The following is a 15,886-nucleotide window of genomic DNA, read 5'->3' on the forward strand; positions in this document are numbered from 1 at the left end:
CAAGGATCCCCAAACCTTGATTGATAATGCTGTCTTTCCCTGAGGAGGTTTTAATATTATGGCAGAAAAATAACTTCAAATATTTCTCTCTATAGAGATTATAAAATAATTTGAGTTAATGCAGATGGGCTAATCATGTCAATACAAGTCAAACACTGTTTAAAGATTCAGTTTGCTATCACAGATAATGTTTCCGTATTCGGCAGTTTAATTAGCCAGGAGGAAGCATTTCATCTCAAATGCTGATTTTCTAAATTACTTTGCTGGAAGGTATAGAAATTATACTTAAAATTTCCTTTTTGGATATGTGCTAATTTTTAGCAAGTGGGCGGGGCCATCAAAACAAGGCAAAATGTAAAAAGCCACAATTATCCTCCGAGTGAGTGGCTTTTGGCAAACCCAAGCCAATCACAGGCCTTAAATGGCAAGGTGAGAAGTGTTGTGTTTTCGCGGTAGAGGGAGCTGTCTTCTAGTCCTAGCACGAGCGAAAATAGAAGGTCACTCAGTCTATTGATAAATCACACCGCCGTGATTCCTAACTGACAGCTCGAACTAACATCACGCTGGATGAGGGAGAACAAAAGGCCATCAAGCAGCCATTTTCTTGACACTTTTATTCAATCACCAGCAGATTGCTTACGACAGCAATAGCAGCTGTTTTGTCTTCATCTTTCCACATTTGATAAAAGGTGTCAACTCAAATTTTTGTAAATAATTCACTTACCCCTACTGCACACACCAGCACTGCTCAGCATATGTATTTTGTGGGAGCAGATCGCCGAGGCAGGTCAGAGCTCAGTGATAGCAGCTGAAGGTCATCTGTGATCTTAAAAGACGCCTCGATAGAGCCATACCGTCCTTCAAGGTCAGAGATAAAACTATGCGTAGATGTGTGTGATGGGCACAAAAGGTTACCCGGTAAGGAGGAAAATATATGAAAATGCTTCCTTCAATAGAAGACTCATTTTCTTTGTTTAAGAAATCTCACTTCCAGCTCCTTGGTCAGTTATCAGTGTAGGGTATTTGTAAACCCACTGAAGAGATTAAAAATCTAAATTGCTCTTTGAAAAGTTTGAAGAAAGCATTATTTGTAGCCTGCTATTCATCATGACTGTATGGAGGCCAGAGCTACAATCCATTTCTATGTCCTTTTTAAAAAGAATCATAAAAAGAGTGTCAAAAATTAATACAGTTAGAGAGAATTTCATTTATCAAGTTCATTTAAAATTCTACCCTGAAATGCATTTAGGCTTGAGAGCTGAGGGGAAAAAAATAGAGAAAGAAGGTGTTTTATATCATAAGAGCTTCGTTTGCTTTAAGGGCTTAGAGAAACTAATAGAGAAATCCTTGAATTATTGCAATAAGATACTCTATCTGGTGTTGGCAAGCAGCTAAAAGCACTGAGATTAAAAATGATACATCCTTCAATGCTAGCTTGTTTTTTAGGTTACATTACTCACAGAATAATCTAAACAACAAACAGTCACTACTTGGTTTATATTTTCTAATAGGAAAAGTCCATGTGTTTTTGAGATCCTGTCTGAGTGCCACCGCAGGGGGATTTATTACCTGTAATTGATGTGCACGGGGATCAAAGAGCACCTTTCTTCCATTTTCTCCTATTCTTTCTACGTCAGAAGTGGGGGGAAATAACTCTTACAATTGCACTGGAAGAGGTGTGGGAGGACAAAATGAACCAGGATAAAGTACTGCTGTGGTTAGACAGGGCATTAAGCACGTTTTGAACCTAAATTAGTTACTCCAATTCCTGGTTGAAAATTAATTCCCACAAGGAAAATTAATATCTCCACAACTCAAATCTTTATAAATAGGCAGCAAACAGGGATTTAGAATAAATTTTTAATCTTCTGTATTTCAAAGCACAGGGTTACCTTCAGGTTGGCACGTATTTGCCCCTGAAGACTTAGCAATGCCATCTTATACTGTGGTTTGTCTTCTTACCACATGTACTTCTCAGCGAGATTGTAGGATCATGGGAGCAGGAGGCACATCTTATCAATTTCATAACTGTAATGTTCTCATAAAGCATGTGAAGCACTTGCATTCATTATCCAGTTTTTATGTTACTCTTGTCAGATTGTTTGATCAGAAGAGAAGGAATGTGGGTTTAGGAATCATGAGGTGACTATACACATGTAAGCTGAGTCCATCCAGGGGGATTCCACCATGCAACTCAGTGCTCTTCTATTCCTTAGTACCCTGAATTTAGGGCTCACATAAGATGGAGCACAGTGCTAGCCACGGAGCAAACATCCAATATATTGTTTAAGAAATTGGATTAGGACATGTGTGTTTTACTGAGTGATGTGTAGAAGGCATTTCCAAGCTTTCTATTTTTTTATGACAACAACTTGCTTAGTAGATCAATTAGAATAAATGTGTGTCTGGTCAGAAAAACTGAAAAAAGCAAAGTGTTTACTCTGGAGAAGCTTCCATTCTGAGCGGAGGTGGGATTGTGTTTTTGTGATAGAGGGTTCGCTTTCTCAGTTGTAAAGTGGGGAGAGCACTCACGGCTGTGTCTCATCAGGTTGTTGTGCAGGCTGGAGAGGGTTTGTGAGCTGTGAAAGGCTTCATTGTTAAGGCCAGTGGATGGTCCTGAGAGCAACGGTGAGTTCAGAAGTGAGGGAGAGTCACTCCTACAGGAATGTGGGAAATCTAAGCAGGACGGGAAAAGGCAGGAAGATGTAAGCCCAAAGCCAGGGCTACGGGAAAATGAAACAAAACAACAAAACAAAAACCAAACATCAGAGCAAATCAACAACAGTCTGAAAACAGCACCAATCCAGACATTTGTAAAGCATTGGAAATAGCGGAATACCAGAGTGCTTACCCATGGGGGGGCACGTATTGATGTCTTGAGACCAGATAAAGGGGTGGCGGCGGGGAGGGGGGGTTGTCTGCAAGTCTTCCTACCTTGTGGAAGAGCCTTACTTCAAATGCAAAGACACTTTGGCGAGGAGAGTGGTGATTGCTTTCCTTTTAGCTAGCTGCACAAGAGGATCTCACTGAGGACTTTAAGGAAGCGCAAGTTGTTACAGGAAGAAGAATGTAGACTATGGGAAGTGTCATGATTATTAGGGAAAAAGTTCCCCAGATACTGTACAAGAACCAGAAAGAGAATCACCGCTTCTTCTTCCCATCTCAAATTATTCTAAGTAAATTACTTACATTGATTCAATGGGTCTGTTCATCAGGTGAGGTAACGGAGACCAGAAAGGTTAACTAATGTGTCCTAACTCACAGCAGGGGAAGTTGGAGGGCAGAGTTCAATGTCGGTCTGTTTACCCCCAGCCTGGCTGCAGAGCCCAGCTCCAACACTGTTGTGCTGTAAAGGTCCTGATGAATCCTTAGATCCAAAAGCACACAGAAAGTCATGACATCAGGTATGTTCACTTCATGAAAACATCTCCGCTTTGTGTACCTTTCTTCATCCATTACACTAAGATAAAGAGTCAACTTAACAAAGAAAATACTGTCTGCACTTTGGACGAAAAGATTAGAACTGCCAATCTCATTATCTTCAGTTTTCACGAATGGGCATAATTTAATTTTTCATTTTACTTATTGTGGGTAGGGGACCCCAAACAGCTTGACCACACAACTGCCATGACAGGCTTTGAGGCCAGACACAGCTTCTGTAACAGGCTTACTGGCAGGTAACACCCAGATCCAGAAAAAGCCATAAGCTGACTTCACCCAGGGAGGGCCTGCATCTAAGGGGAAATACCCGACATTTCAACCATTCCCTATACCCTTAGATAAAATGTCAGCCAATCAGGGTCCTGAACCCTGGAAATCCCCTCACCCCAACCTCTGCTATGATAAAAACCCCATCCTGCCTGGGCTCAGGGCTCTCTGCTCTCACCGCTGCAGAGCTGGACAGAGAGTCCAAGCTATGAGCTTGAAAATAAAGGCTCTTTGCTTTTTCATACAGGATTCAGTGGTCTCTGTGGTGGCCTTTTGTGGTCCCCATGATGTGGGCATAACACTTCTATGTATTTTATTTTCAAAAATTTGTTTGTGTGTTTGTGTGAATGTGTGTTTTGGGTATGTGCACATATTCATGTGGGTGTGCATGCACTTATAAGGGCACACACATGTTGAGGCCAGGGGTCAATGTTGAATCTTTCTGTATCTCTATTCCAACTAATCACCTGAGACAAGGTCTTTCCCTGAACCTGGAGCTCACTAATCGGCTAAGGGACTCTGAGGGGTATGCCTGCTTCTGCACTGACATATTGGGATTCTAGGTGCGTGCCACCACATTTGGCTTTACATGAGGGTTGATGATCTGAACTCAGGTCCCATGCTTGTGACAGGTACTTCACTGCCTGAGATGTTCCAAGCACCTTATTTACCATTATTTTCTGTTTTGACAAATATCTTGTTAAATTTTTATACTAAGGGGTATTGATTATCTTAGGAAAAAAAGAAAATTTTTGTTGAAGAAAAGCTAAGGGAGAGAATTCAGAAATGGACAGAGAAGTCTATCCATTGTGCCTCCCCTTCTTGGGGTCGGGGAGTGAGAGAGAGGTGAGTAGGAGGGGGAGGCTATGGGGAGGCGGAGGAGGGAAGAGGGGGATCTTTGATTGGTGTGTAAAATGAATGAAAAATTTTCTTAATAAAAAAATAAAAAAGAGAAGTCTATCCATTTGGAGAACAGGTGCTCCAATTTAGCATAATAAAACAATCAGAAGTCAGAAGCCATAATTAAGAAAAATACTAAATTGATAGAAAATAATAGAAGCTTTCCGTCACCCCAAAACCAATGTATACCAAAGTTAACCAACCTGTGGGTTCTAGAGTGTGTTATAGTGAATCTGAAATGTGCGGACACATTTTTTTTTTTTTTGGTTTTTCGAGACAGGGTTTCTCTGTGTAGCTTTGCGCCTTTTCCTGGAACTCGCTCTGGAGCCCAGGCTGGCCTCGAACTCACAGAGATCCACCTGCCTCTGTCTCCCGAGTGCTGGGATTAAAGGCGTGTGCCACCACAGCCCGGCAATTTTTTTTTTTTTTTTTTAATGCTTGTTCTAGACCTGGTGGTGCCACGGAAACTTCAGGAGCTTGCTCCACCTGGTGGAAGCCGGTCATAGGCCCTTTGAAGAGTACTCCTAGCCCGCTTCCCAAGTTGCTCTCTGCTCCTTGATTGGCCAGGATGTGAGCAGCCTCCACCACAAGCTCTGACTGCCACTGATACACTTCTTTATACCCTGCCTTCCCTGCCATGATGGAGAGGAACGCTGTGCGACCCTGAGCCCAAATAAGCCTTTCCTCCCGTGGATTGCTCAGGTATTTGGGTCACAGCGTTGAAAAGTAACTAGTTCAAGGTGACGTCTCAACTTTCGGATTCGTTACTAGATGTTTTCTCTAAACTAAACTGAGTAACTCCCCAGGCTTTGCTTGTGAGAATACTAAGTTTTACCTCAAAGTACAGTTTTTAATCCGTATAGTGTTGTTACATTGTTGTTACTGTTTGTTTTACCTACTATCTGTACAACATTTCATTGTCTGCCCCTTCAGATAAAAACACCACATTTTGCTGGGCATTTTACAATGACAAATTACATTATCTGTCAAGCAATCTGTACAGTGACCAAAATGCAGAAGAAGTAGTTAAATGTTAAGAGTTTTTTGTTTGTTTGTTTGTTTTTTCTATAAATTAGGAGAGAAATAAAGACAGAAACAATGGATTCTGGACCACAAGAAAAAGAAAACAATAAATTCTATAGTTTTAAAACAGACAAACCTAGATTTTCTTGGTATGTGACCTTGGCCAAATTACTTGAACTCACTGTTCTTGTGTGAACCAAGCCATAAAATGGCATTAAAAAGATGTCCCCTGAAAAATGCAGACATTATATCTGACGTGAGGTGCTCTGGGTAAATAAATTATGTCTTTCCTGGTTCAGGCTGGAACAAAAAGGTGAATACTATTCCTTGCAAAAGATGCTTTCAAGGGTCATCCTGCTTTTCTCCCATAATTTTTCTCCTCTACCCATGTGGCCATTTTATATTTTATTGCTGAGTTCTTACTAGATTGTGAAGCTAGCTATAATAATAATAATAAACACCAATATTTTTCTTCCAGCAGATAAGGGCACCGAAGGGCAAAACAAAATTTCTAACAGTGACTTGCATGGTGTTTTCGTGTGTTAGGAAACAAAGCGCTCTCAGGTGTGGCGATCCCGGGCCTTCCTGCTTCTGTGTGCACACTGGGTTCCACTTGTTGTTTCTCGATATCCAGGAGATCACTGATTCTGAGGAAACGAAAAGACAAACTTCTAAGTTGACCGTTAACTTCTAGAAAATTCTAGGGTGCATGGAAAAGCATATGTTTTCTGAGTCATCTAATAGCAGCTGGCTTTTAGGGAACCTTAGAGATCAGCTGGGACAAAGAACTTAATGTTGTGAGACAAATATGTGACATCGAGGTGAGATGAATGAGCTTCAAGAGATATTAAAATGTCTCTCTTTGCAGAACGCTCCATGGCCGCTCCCTCTACACTATCTCCTCCATCCATGCTTGGTTTTCTCTTCAACTTTTGTTGTTAGATGCATGCCATGTGATCACTTACTTTGTGTACTGACTCTCTCTTCCTCTGGAATGTAAGGACCAGAAGGACAAAATTCCTCTCTGCCCTGAGTATACGACTTGTCCTAGGCGATAAGGGAAGATATAACTTTGCAAAGGTATTGAAATACAGGAAAAATGGTAATAAATGATGTTTGGTTTGTACCATGGGACCAGGATCTTGAAGGGAACCTCAAAGAAGAGTTCAGATGTACTGAGAGTTTTAGGATTCTGGCTAATCCCAACAAAGCTGGGATGAAAATATAAAAGGCAGGCTCAGGAAATATTTTAGTGACCCTAATGTAGGCAGAATAGCTATACAACAATAAAATCAAAGTTTGACATGACTTTGAGGGCCAAAATGCTGGATTCAAGTAAGAAATGTGCATAATAGAAAAATATAACCACTTTTATTTCATTGAGAGAGCTAGTTAGTAGCAAATAATTCACCTGAAGTTCCCAGGCTTAAGTTTTGCTTCTTCTGTATCATACTGTCCCAACATAACCACTTGATTTTTTGATGATAGGTGACATCAGAGTTGGATTTGCTACCAAAACTTGTAGATGATGACAGTTTAAATCTGGGGGGAAGGGAGGTGATGTGGCAGTTGTGGGAACACAAGGGTGAGGAGTCATGCAAACAACATTTACTAAAGGGAAGAGCATCAGTAGATTGACAAGATGACTGTGGCTTGGCTGAGACTGGATCACAGATGGAGAAGAAAGAAAGAGGGACAAAGAGAAGGAAATGTAGATGATTCTTGTGTTGCCTTCTGTGTTCTGGGGACATTTCTCTTTCATGATCATTATTTCTTTATCAGTAGGAGAATTTACTGTTTTGGACAATCAAGTAAAACCAATCAAAATAATGTGAAAACGCCTTCAATTTTGAATGCCCTGCCATTAGCAAATAGGAACAATTAGTGTGAGAAAGGGCTTGTACAGGTCCTTTAAAACTTCATTCATAGAATGTACAAGCCAAGCAAGTTGGCATTTCTAAAAATGGCAAAAAACCTCTCATAATCTAGCTAGCTGGTACATTGATTGGATAGATTAATGGCTCTTAAACTATAATGTTCACCCAAATCACCCAAACAGATTGTTAAACCAGTTTGGGGCTCCGTTCTGAGATTTTTGTCTTTTAGACGTGGACTCCAACCCAAGAAGGTACATTTCCAACAAGTTCCCAGGTGAAGCTGGTGCTGGCCTGGCACCCGTCCTTTGAGGCCCATTGTGTAGGCTCTTTTGTACCATGGCTCCCTGGCTACTGGAGGAAAAGAGGAATGAGATCCGTGAGCTGAATTCCTGAGAGCCGACCCAGGTGCTCTTTTGGGTTTAAGGTCCAAGTTGCTTCTGAGTTTGGAGAACAATGTCAAACGTACTGTTGGCACAGCCACTTGAGGCTTTTCCGAGAGCAGAACTTCTAAAGGGAACAGTTTTGATGCAACTTCTCTGTGACAACGCTGCCGTTATTTTCTTCAGTGAAGAGAAAGGAAGGAAAACTGTTGGTCATCAATTTGAGTCTCAGATTCTAGAGGTTTTGTTTATCTCTAACAAGCTAAATGGTCTTACACCAGTCACTTAATCCCAAATTGCTCTTTTTTCACCTGTAAAATGAGAAATCAGTTTAGATGGCCCTTACTATTTCTTTCTGCTCTGAAACTCATTATGTTTGATTCCGTCTCAGAGGAAGAATTTATATTACAGTACCAAATCCCCAGTTTATCCTTGTGACAACTGGAGTGTGTTTGGAAGTTGTACTTTATTGGTGATAGAAGGTCTTAGTGACCTAAATATTTTCTCTAAGTAGAATGTAGAGTCCTCAAAAGTATTGAACACACTATGATCAGTAATACCCCAACAGCACTGAACACACTATGATCAGTAGTATCTCAGTATTGAACACACTATGATCAGTAATATCCTGACAGTACTGAACACACTATGATCAGTAATATCCCAACAGCATTAGACACACTATGATCAGTAATATCTCAGTATTGAACACACCATGATCAGTAATATCCCGACAGCACTGAACACACTATGATCAGTAATATCTCAGTATTGAACACACCATGATCAGTAATATCCTGACAGTACTGAACACACTATGATCAGTAATATCCCAACAGCACTGGACACACTATGATCAGTAATATCTCAGTATTGAACACACCATGATCAGTAATATCCTGACAGTACTGAACACACTATGATCAGTAATATCCCAACAGCACTGAACACACTATGATCAGTAATATCTCAGTATTGAACACACCATGATCAGTAATATCCTGACAGTACTGAACACACTATGATCAGTAATATCCCAACAGCACTGGACACACTATGATCAGTAATATCTCAGTATTGAACACACCATGATCAGTAATATCCCAACAGTACTGAACACACCACAACTAGTAGCATCCTATCCTTTCACTTTCTGTTATTTCCCCTATTTGTTAGCAGCAATTCTTCAACATTTGTTTTCTGTTAAAATTAGAAAAGAAACCATTTCCAGAAGTGTAATAAGAATTTAGAAGAATAAGCCTCAGTCTTTGATGCTCAGTTCAATTCTTTACTCCTGTTGTTTATATGTTTTGCCACCAGATAGCAGAATTACTCTTGTTATAATATTTATATAACTTAGATGGGTCCATTGAAAGCTCTTAGAGGAATGCGAGAGAGGAAGTCTGCCCTACCTCAGTATCTGAGCATAACTGGTTCTGGAGAAATAGGACTTTTAAGTGACTCCACTTAAAAATGCTGACCAAAATGTGATTGCTTCTCCATCTCCTCCAAGAAGACTTGAGTGTGTGTGTGTGTGGGCTTATCTTAAAAAAATAATTACACAAATATGTTTGATTGCACTTACATCTAGTCAAACATAGATTTTATTTTCGACTGCATGCCCAGAAAGGAGCTCATCTGCCTCCTCCCAGCTGCAGGTATAGTCAACCTGTGGTCCCCAGAGAAGAGGTTGTTGCTTGAGCTTGTTTGAGATGGCATGGCCATGAAAGAGACAATTGTTGTCAAGTGATTCACAGGTGTTCCCATTTGTGCAAGGACAGTTCTTTGACATTTGACCTCTGAAGACTCTGTTGTCATTGTTCATGCTGCTTTGCCTCTTCAGTTGCTGACTGGCTCAACTCTGCTTCGCTCACTGTTTTCGTGTGGGATTTGAGCAATACTTTTGTTGACTTCATGGAATCCCCATTCTTTTGTAAGATTTGCAGTTTCATTTTTATTCTTTATTATAATACCATGTTAGCTTGAAATATGAGACTAGGCATTAAATTAAATATTAAATTAACTAGTAGGGGGAAAGGATTTTCTTTGCAAAGCTTTATGTTACGTTTTGTTTATTTATTTTATTGAAAGTAGATTTCCTTTTTAAATATAATACACTCTGATCATGGTTTCCTCTCCTTCATCTCCTTCCAGATACACCCCAGCTCTCCAGCCATATAACTCTATGCCTTCTATCTCTCTCTCTTACATTGTTTCATTTTTAACAAGCAACCGAAAGTCCACACATGTGAATGCTCACATGAGGGTAGACTCAAAACAATGCACAGGCTTTCAACACTTTTGACTTCATAACTTAAAGCACTTTCAAATTTGATTTTGATTTCATTGGTAGCACACACAAAGGCTATATCAATCAGCTTTAACTACATGCTTTTTCTGTAAGAAGCCATCTCCAAACTCTGGCTTAAAGTGACAGTCAGCCAGTCTCATGGATGCACAGGCTGTAGTCCAGTCAGCCAGTCTCATGGATGCATAGGCTGTAGTCCAGTCATCAGTCTGTTAACTTGTGCTCAGCTGCTGGAGAAGGGAGACTTGAATGAGATTTTTAAAATCTGAATTCATTAGGAATATTTTTAGAGTATGACGTATTTCCCCCCCAAAGGAACAAATCTCAACACTGTCTGGCTTTCAACACCGGTTTTGCTTCATAATAACTGTGTTAACTTGGACAATTTACCTAATCTTTCAATGCGTTTATTTCTTCACCTATCAAGTGGGGATAAAAATAGCACCCAGTTCACTGGTTTTTATGAGAATGGAATGAGATAATTAACAGATAATTGCCTGGCACATACAGACTGTTTACTAAATGTTAGATTTTCTGTTTATTAAGGGGGAAAAAAGCTACCTGGTTGCAATAGAAAGGAATGTGTTGGGGATAGGACGAAGGACAAACTATGAACTTGGGGAAGAAAGTAAGGCTTGAATCTATCTTAGTTCTCTGGTCATATAAATTAAAGATTCTGGCAAAACCAATATTTCATCATATACAACAGCTATATACACAGTACCATGTATTTTGTTATTGACTCTGCCATAGAATTCAACAATTGTTAACTAATTGAATCCGAATATCAACTCTAGAAGATAGCTCTTGATCATTGTCTCTATTTTATAGACAGGAAAACCCAGGCACAAGCAAGGTCATGCAGCATCTTCAAGGTCAGCCTGCTGGGCCAGACCTGGGATTCAACTGCTAGGAGTCTATAACCTCTGGCCTTCAGCCATGGAGATTTCCCATCATTAGGATGACGGCCAGGTCATGGGGCCATGATGCTTTCAATTAGCTGTATGATTCATATGATCTGATTTTGAGGATTTACCTCTACTCATCCCTTCTGAACCTAAAGATTTGGGGGCAGTCTTCTGTCTTTTTTGTCTTGTCTTTGCCTCTCTCCTGCTCATTCCCAAGTGGAAAAAGGACCCCGGGGGATTTAACTACAGACTGCTAGAGAATCTCTTTGTAAATATGTGGCAATCCATCCTCTGGCTTGCTGACTCCTCACTCTCCTTAATGCAAGGAGGAGAATCAGGATCACTCTATCAGCTTTCTTTTGCTCTCTAGCAATAGGGCTTTTTATTGCTAACTTAAGGAATAGGGAATGAGTAAGAACAAACTAGGTTTTTATGTCTAACTCTATCTTGCATAGAGAAAACACAACATGCTAATAAATCTTTCATACTAAAAATGCATCCGCACAAGGCAAAGGACAGTGTTTGTAAATCTCACTGAATTAAGTTTAACTTTGGTGCCTTTTGGGCAAGTGCAGCTCAGGGATGAGGATTGTGTAGTTCTGAACCGAAATTCTGTGGGTGAGAATTAAAAGTATAGGTAATTTCGCATTTTAGATATGAGATCATGGCTTCCACAAAGCTTAGTTGAAGCTGTGACATGCTTCAGAGTCCAGGTATATAACGCTGCAGTTGTCATGGACAGGCTGCTCCACACGTGTGCCAGTGCTCTGTTTTGTTTGGAATTAGGTATTTTTATTTGGTGTTGCTTACATCTCAGCTGAGCCAGCTCTCTTTGATCCAAACAAGATAGGGTGGATTTTATTAAAAATTTAACACGTATCTCATAGCAATATTTACTTTAATGTGGTAAATCAAGAAATTCTTTTTCTGAATGAGATATGTTGGTAAGATAAACTCAATGCTGTAAGATAAATATTAACTTTATAATGAAAACTGCAGAATGCCTTATCTGGTACATTGCATCTATATTTCTCTAAGGAGATGAGAAAGCATCCGTGCTTTTGGCTGCACCTTGCAAGAGAGGTGATAATTTAGATTTTAATCCTTAATTATCTGCCCTAGCTCACTTTAGAGTGACATATCATCCTGTGTATTCTTCCACTTCTAATTTTAAAAAGATCAAATATGTTAGTTCAGGCAAGAGACTGGCTAGTCTGAGAGCCGCAAAAGTACAGCTAGGCACTTTTACACGCAGAAGTCTTGGAAGAATTGCTAACTTTAGTAGGTGAAATTCATTAGTGGAAAGGAGACTTCGCAAGTTTTAAAGTTGAAATGTCTTCTGGGAACTCAGGTGAACATAACGTAGACTCCAATTACACAGTGTTGGAGTGAAGTTCAAAGGACACCTCTCATGGTTTTGATAAAGTTACCACTCTGGAAAGAACCAAGATATACTACTTTTCACTGGCGTGATTGTCCATGTACGGGTACCTTCACACAGTGGCACCAGTTATGAATCCTGTAAGTGACTTATTAATAACAGCAATATGAATGAAGTGTGCTGCCTAGAAAATGAGGTTGCCTGGCTCTCATAAAATACCATTTTCTTTCCATAATTTACGGGATGTGTTGTCCAAGGAGATGAAGTATTTCACATCGGTCAGTTTGGGCCCCGCCAAAGCCTAATACTATGTAGAATATTTGTAATGGGTGACTGACAAAACAGTGTTCCCTGCCACTCAGCCCTTCTGTGGTCACAAACATCAAGGCCACAGACACAATTTTTCACTGGGTTTATTTCTTTAGTAGTTACAAATACTATTGGGGATCTAAATAAAGCAGCCAAGCAACCTCATTTTTATTGTGTGTCATTAAGTTGTGAAAAAATTGAAATTCAAAGCTGTGGTCCTTGCTTTCAAGGGACTGATAGTCTTGGAAGCAAAAGATTAATTCTCTGTGCAAATGGTGTTAATCAACCAGTTCTATCAACTTTTACATATTTACCACATACTCAGAGGTAAATCAGTTTCTGACCTTCCTCAAGGCTCACACATGTTGAGTTACTAGCAGCATACAGAGGGTGCCGATTAGATGGGAAATGCTTCAAGAGTTTAGAGTTCCTGTAGTGTGTAACAGAAGATAGAAAAGATTCTGTCTTTTAAAAACAATACATGTATATTCAAAGCATATGCATGCTCAAATTATATTTTTTTAGATCTGCAAAGAACTATGTAGAGCATAAATCATATGATACAGTTTTGAAATAATTCGTATAAAGGAATATTGCAAAAAGTCTATCTGAAGCTACTGCACTCACCTGTAATCCTGGCATTCGGGAAGCAGAGGGATCACTGCAAGTTCAAAGCTGTCTTGGTCTATGTAGAGAGTTCTAGACCAACTAGGGATATATAGTGAGACTCTGTCTCAAAACTACAACAACAAAACAACAACAAAATATCAAAACAACCCCCTGCCTGCAAACAAAAACCAAGCAAGCAAGCAAGCAAGCAAGCAAGCAAGCAAGCAAGCAGATGATCTGGCATCCTATATGCACTTGGCCTTGGCCTTCTTTGACTTACAACCTTGTGTCTCTGTCCAGGCTATTTGTATCTCCTTCTGTGGCAAGGCCAGTACTGGCAAATCTCTTGCTTTTCTATACTTCTGTATTTCTTTTTTTTCTTGCCTATGAGAGTCTTAACAGAAATGATTATAGTCACAGTTCCAGACCAACAAGCACATTACATGTTTATTTATTTTACCTGTGGATAGGTTTCAGGTTGATGGAGAAGGTGAGGTGAGTTGGGTTTACATTTACTGCCATTAAATGGTGGCTAGGAGTGTCTGGATTTGCCTGGGCACACCTCCATGGTGATGGGAAGCACCACCTTACTTCGAATCATTCTTTATTGTAGACCTTTGTGCTTTGTGTTTTATCTTCCCTAGCATCCCTTGAGCTCCTCTGGAGATGGGGCACAGGGATGTCATTGTCATCTTGTAGGTTAAAAAAACTATTGATTATCAGCAGTTGCAAATGAACTAAATTGAATGTGGTGCTTTATTTGAAATGGAGATAAGTTGAATATTTTTTCATCTCTTCCTCTCCCTAGTGGTATGACCTTGGGTAAGTTTCTTAATATGTATGGATCTTGTTTTCCATATTTATAAAATGCAGCAAAAGTACACCTCCTCATAGAGCTTCATGGAGTGTTACATTGTTGATAATTAGTGCATCATGCCTGGAATATAATGACTACACCCCTGTGATGTTTCTTATGTGCTTGTTTGCTTTCCAAGCCTAGCACCATCATTTATTTGTGCTAGAGACTCAATAAATGTTGAATAAAAAACAGTCAAGTTGGAACACATGGTTATGGTAAATGTCCAACAAATTCGTACTGTATGAATGAGTGGTTCTTGTCCCAGATCAAATGGTCCAGAGAACCACCTGGGAGTTACTCATCTTAGAGTTAGCTCTGAAAATTTTAGCCAGCGGGGGCTCTGCTTCAAACAACGATTCACATGAAAAGCCAATCAAATGTGAATTTGAAGGAGAGGCAAAGTGCATTGTTTCTTATTAGGCTTGAGGTTTGATTTTCATTAGACGTTCTGGCTGATTCTTATTAGGAATGTCCCCGTTTCCTTTAGGTCCTGGTCATTTGGGGTCAGTGCTCAGATGCTATCTAATGATGTCATTATTTGACTTTATTACTTACATGATGTAGGTAATGATTCAGGGTTTATTCCAGAAAATAATCCTAAGCACCTAATGCTGATTGGTTTAATGATACAAAAACTAATTTGGAAAGAATGGAAGGTTTCCTGGGGCACAGCTGATGATGTGAATGTGAGAAGGCTTCATTTCCCACATTTAAAGACTGGAAACAGCGTGCAATTACGTGTTCTTCGATGAGGTGTTTTCTTTGAAATGGAAGAACCTGGAAACCAGCCATGTGAGAAAGGTGGAAAAATGCAAGGAACTGCGCCAAGGTTACTTCCCCCCCTTTTTTTCTATTTCCTTTATTATTGTTATATTTATTCTTGGCTATAAACACTTGCTCTCACTTTTTTTCCTCTTTAATATGAAAATCCAATGGAAAGACTGATGATATTGGCCAAGACTGAGGAGTCAAAATGAACTTTGTAATTTTGTTTATCAGCTTGAGGTCAATGATATAGAAATTCTGTACATTATAAATGTAAATATGACTATGACTTCCACGTGCTGGCTTCATTCATGCAGAAGGTGGGCCCAGTTCTACTGCCTGTAATCACCTACCTCCTACCAGTTAACAATTAGTCAGTTAAATGGGCCGCCTCGGGGTTCCTCAAGTCAGTTTTACTAGATATCCCATGGTGCTCATCCAAGCTCTTTATGGGAGATTTGTTCTTGAATTTGATCTGTGTGATACATCAAGAGGTGTGAGAACCTGGCCATTGCATGATACATCAAGACGTGTGAGAACCTGGCCATTGTTTTCTCTGGATGCTTTTGTTTTGTTTGAGTTAAGTAGGGGAGCATGCCGAATGACCCCAGTTGCTGGTCATGAGCAACACACTTCAAGCAACAGTTTCATTGATTTCAACTTCACTGGCCTTAATTATGTGGGTATAGTACCTACTTTTCTGTCGTCCAGATTTTCAGAATCTGTACCTCACAATACTGACACTGCATATTGTTTAGTAAAATAGGAAAAGATGAACTCTTGTCATTTATTCTCATCATTTGTTTCAATAATGAGAATAAACGGCTATGATTTTAATTTCTAACCAAATCCTGAATTT

The 15,886-nt window shown here is 39.7% G+C and overlaps 1 long non-coding RNA gene across 2 annotated transcripts in view; it reads right to left on the reverse strand.

Annotated features, from left to right (window-relative positions):
- Positions 1 to 10,338: 10,338 nt before the first annotated feature.
- LOC128107099 (uncharacterized) overlaps positions 10,339 to 15,886 on the reverse strand; it is a 28,122-nt gene continuing 22,574 nt past the window's right edge. The window contains exons 4-6 of one of the 2 annotated variants that reach the window (XR_008216955.1): positions 13,422 to 13,502; positions 13,139 to 13,224; positions 10,339 to 10,426 (exon numbers count right to left, since the gene is read on the reverse strand). This is a non-coding gene — a long non-coding RNA (uncharacterized LOC128107099). Of the gene's footprint in view, positions 10,427 to 13,138; positions 13,225 to 13,421; positions 13,535 to 15,886 lie in introns of both variants that reach the window. The other variant, XR_008216954.1, reaches the window with a different exon arrangement.

This window comes from Peromyscus californicus, unplaced genomic scaffold (assembly GCF_007827085.1).
Source record: "Peromyscus californicus insignis strain IS unplaced genomic scaffold, ASM782708v3 Scaffold_12__1_contigs__length_115047231, whole genome shotgun sequence".
NCBI classification, from domain to species: domain Eukaryota; kingdom Metazoa; phylum Chordata; class Mammalia; order Rodentia; family Cricetidae; genus Peromyscus; species Peromyscus californicus.